Below are 4,862 nucleotides of genomic sequence, written 5' to 3'. Positions count from 1 at the left end.
GATTTTTGTTTTTGCTTTTATTTTATCCTGGGATTTCTTCTTTAACTTTAATCCCTCTGGGTGGGAGTTAACTCTTAAATAGAAGTGTTAATATGCCTATAATCCATGTAGGTAGAAAAGATACTGTACCAACTCAAAATCAGATGTTTTTAACTTTTTTAATGTAGCTGAAACCCTGATCCATAGATCTAAATTGGGGGGGGGGGGGGGGGGGGGGAGATGGGGAAGGAAGATTTAAAGTAATGCTAAATTTAAAGATTTAATCCCCTTGATTTTCCCCCCCCAACATGTCTTTACATAATGTGGCTACACATACCAGGCTCACATTTCTGATGACATAAATCCTTCTGTGATGTCACTTGATTCATGCTGCAGCCTAGTAACGTATCCTCTGCCACCAATCATGGTATAACAGTTGGAGCTCAGCAGAGGATTCCTAAAGAAAAACTATGTCAGTGAGTGGATCCAGATTTGTCCACATTTTGATTGCTTTGGCCATCTTGTGTACTGTACTTAGATATGGACCATCCTTGTTCCCTTTGTTCAATGTAATCGTTTTCCTCTATCCAGCCTACTTTTCGTAAGTACAGTACTTGGTTTCTCAATAGGAAGTTTTTATTGTTTTAAGAAGAAATGCTCTACATCAAGATACTAACCTTGTCTCCCTTCATGGCCATTCCTGCTCTTCTCCACCACCCCCCCCCCCCCCCCCCCAAGTCACCAAGAGGTGGTTCAAATTCAGTTGCAATTTTTCCTTTTCCTTCCACATTGAACCCCACAATGGATGAGTTGTCTATAAAACATCCAAAGGTCATTTGGACTAACATTTCAATCCTGTGAAAGCATGCTGATAATTAATTTACTCAGGTTTATTGTCAACCTTTACACTGTTTTGATAGTTTGGTTATTTCTAGATATCCAAAGCTTACTGATTAAACTGATCTACAATTGCATTGTTCAACTTGATAGATAATAAATTTGCAAATTAACACTAAAACACCAATGTAACAGTCCACATTAATAGCAAATCTGATGCCTTGAGGGGAAAAATTATAAGGGCATTAATCCCCAATGGATCTAGTTTTGTTCTCCCCCCTCAAGTGAATAAAATGAGAGTAAGCTTGTGTTTTTAAGTTATTTCGCTGGATCGAGAAAGAAACTGGCTGCAGCAAAATAATTTAAACAAGCAGTGTTAAATTTCATCATTAGAGACAGAACTAATGTCAATTGAAGTAGAATGTGAATAAATTTGAGATTATCTGCATTGGTAGGAAGGATAGATAGAGTATTATCAAAATGCAGAGGGATTATCAGACTGGTGTTTGGAGAACTTTTTTTTGTAGCATGCAAATACAGCACACAACTGGAAACAATGGATTGTTGGCCTTTGCTGCAAGGATGATGGAGCACCAAGTTTGGGAAGGTTTACTACAATTGCATTGACTTTGAGGTTGAACCTGGAGCACGGCAAGCAGTCTTCGGCTTCATAGCTTGGAGGCAGTGCATGGATGTTCTCTAAAATTATTCCTAGTGTTAAGGAAAGTTTATGCAGAATGGGTTTAGAAGAATGAGAAGTGATCTCATTAAAACATACAAGGTTCTAAGAGGCTTGGCAGTGGTAAATAGTAAAAAAAAGATTGTTCCACTAGTGGCAAAATCTGGAACTTGAAGACATTCAGTTGCCCATTTAAAAGTAAGATGAGAATTATCATGAAGAGTTACATATCTTTGAAAATCTCTTCAACCCCAGGAGCTGTGGAGGCTGAGATGAACTTTTAGATTCCAGAGCCAATTGGGGGTTCACAGAAACATCAAACAATAACAGTGCAAAGGAGGCCATTTGCTCATTGTGTCCGCTGCAGCTCTCTACCACAACAGTTCAATATATTGATGCAGAAGACTTCTCTATGGCTTTGCAAATTTCAGCGGATCTGGTAGGAAAATGGAATTAAGGCCAAGATCGGCTCAGCCTTGATCCTACTAAATGGCAGAGCAAGGTCGGGGAAGTGAATAGCATACTGCTGTAACTCATGCTTCAAGTCACATATTTAGAACTATTAATTGAACAAGTTCTCTTACGAAGAACCCATCTTGTTTCCAGCTTGACTGGATTAATTTCCTTTTCCTGCATACTATTATTGGATACTGTAAAATGCAAATATTCTTAGTTGCTAATACCGATTAAAATAGACTCCAGCTTCAGAGCAGATGGTATAACAGCAGTTCATATAATGCTTGCTACCTGCTCCTAAAAGAACTTGCAGAGAGCTACCTGAAGCAATAGTGGAAGTAAATGGGAACAGGACTTTAAATACACAAGGGTACGGAATGAGGGCATGGATTTGGGGATTACTTTAGAAGCTGGCAATAAATTGATTGTCAATCGTAAATTTCTGGAAGGGTTTCTGATCTATTTTACAAAAGGTAACATACCACTAGAATGCATTGCCTAGCTGGCAGAGTTTAGGATTGTGAAGTTATTTAAGAAATTAATTGGCGTCATTGGATGCCTAGGATTAGGAGGTGTGGACTTGGCCAATGTGACCCTGTGTCCCATTTGCCTCGACTTGCAACACACGTGCTTTTCCTGTTGCTGCGATATCCTGTAGCATAATATTATCAAAATAAATTCTTAAGTATGATGCAGGGAAGATAGGATCATCCATTATGGATCAAAAGGGTGACCTACTTGGTGAAAAGCAAGGGACAGTGTTGATTCAAAGAAATTTGGAGTCCATGTGCAGATTGGTAAAGTGTTGCAGGTACAAAAACTAATTATAAACACCAATGAAATGTTTGCTTTCATAATTAGATGGTTGGAATATAGAGAAGGAGTTTATGTGACATAATGCTCTAATTAAAGCTTCCCTGGGCTACTGTCAACAATCTGGTCATGTTGTCAGACCTTTTGTCAACATGTTGGTCCCAGAATACACAAGGCTTGTTGCACAAGGATCGTGGCTTTTAAGACTGAAGGGAATCGGGTTGTAGATAGCTATTCCTCCACCCCTCCCCCTGTGTGCATGTGTGTGGGAGTATATAGGACAAACAAGGGTAGTCTAAAAATCTGAAGCCAGCCATTGTGAGAAACTTGGAAGCACTTCTTCATGCGAACTCTCCCACAAATGGATGCCAGCCAGAGAAGAACATGGACCCAAGGTCAAAGAGCTAAGAATACAAAGCAGTCTTAATTTCACTGAAAGATGAAACAATTTCAAAGCTGAATTCCTTACTCTTCATGGAAGCCAAGTGGCCCAATTTCTCTGAGCTTTGAATATACTTAATGACTTAATACCAACAGCTCTCTGTAGGCGAGAATTCAAAAGATTCTCAAATCTCTAAGAGGTTCCACATCACCTCAGTCCTAAATGGGTGGTTCTGTATCCTAAGTTCATTCTGCCCTGGTTTTGGATTCTCCCCACCAGGAATTTTCCAAAGCACTGAAACTGAAGAAAATAATCAACTATTTTGTCAGTGCACTAATACCCGACTTGGCCCTACCTAGCAGAGTGATGATTCATTATAGCACTCTTGGTCCACTGGCCTGAACATTCTCATGTGCATAACCCTCTGTACTTTATAAAAGACATCGTTTCTGGGAACCTGGTGTCAATCCCTGCCTTTTGCTAGTGCTCATGCTAAAATGGATCTCGCCATAGTTCCATGCGGAGAAACTGCCTCTGAGGTCTGGTGTTAGGTGGGCCAGGACAAATGGTACAGGAACTTGAGGGCAGGGTTCGGGGCTGTAACTTAACCAGCCATTGCTGAGGATTGGCCGTGACTGCTCCAAGTGTTGACGGACCGCCCAGGTCCTATGATCTCTCTCACCATCACCCCTTGGATGTGGTGCAGGCTGCTGTTTCCCCTATTGCTGCACAGCCCTTCTCAGCCCAGTGGTTTCACTATAGTAACAAGTTGAATGATGGTCACCTGTTACCAATGTGACCTCACCCAGACGGGGAGAGCTATGTATCCAAATAAAAAGAGGAGGAAATAGCAGTTTCCATCATGCCCAATTGGAGGTGATGAGAGAGATGGTGCAATACAGAAGGTCTGGCAAATACACAGAGCAGGAGCCAGCAATGGTTGTGCAACCCTGAGCAGCAATGATGCTTACTCCAACCCATTCAATGCCAAATCTTGCAGGCAATCCCACCACACTGTGCCACACGCAATTCCTTGCTGGGAGAGTACCAGCAGAGGGCAGTGATTCACACCAGGTTCCCAGCACAGCATTACTGTCAGTAATGCATCTCTCTTATCTATAATGACCCCTTTAAGTGTCTATTTCCATTAGCACACTCGTTCCTGGGAACACACCTGAGCACTAAACCAAGCAGAATATAGAAAGTTTAAGTAGCTCCCCTCACTTTTAATCCTGGCACTTTTTGTTATTGATGGCCTTTAAATTGATGTTAATGTGCATCACCTATTGTGTTACTGACCCATTGAAACAGGATAGCTTCACATCTGACTTCTGCTCGCTGCTGAGTTGGTGTTTCAACTAACCTCAACACACATGTCCTACAGAATGGTAAAAATTGCCAGTGTTTTCAATCCTGATCAATACTTTCTGTATATTTTTGAAAAGGGCTAAAGGGTGTGTTTGTTAAATACAATTGGGCTTGGTTGAATTCCATGTTTATTTTTCAAAATACTATTTGTTAATGTCTGTATTTTCACATTTGCTCATATTTTAAGTATACTACAAATGACAGAACTAAACCAACACAATACATTATTAATGGAATAAATAGTCCTTCAAAGCTTGCATTGATATTCTTCTTTATTGTCCTAGAGTTTCTTGGAGTTTAAACCCAATCAAGTTTTCTTTCCTAAAATTCTGATTTAATGTTGTGCAT

The sequence above is a fragment of the Pristis pectinata genome, chromosome 24 (genome assembly GCF_009764475.1).
Source record: "Pristis pectinata isolate sPriPec2 chromosome 24, sPriPec2.1.pri, whole genome shotgun sequence".
Lineage (NCBI taxonomy): Eukaryota > Metazoa > Chordata > Chondrichthyes > Rhinopristiformes > Pristidae > Pristis > Pristis pectinata.
Note: the sequence above shows the minus strand (reverse complement) of the source record.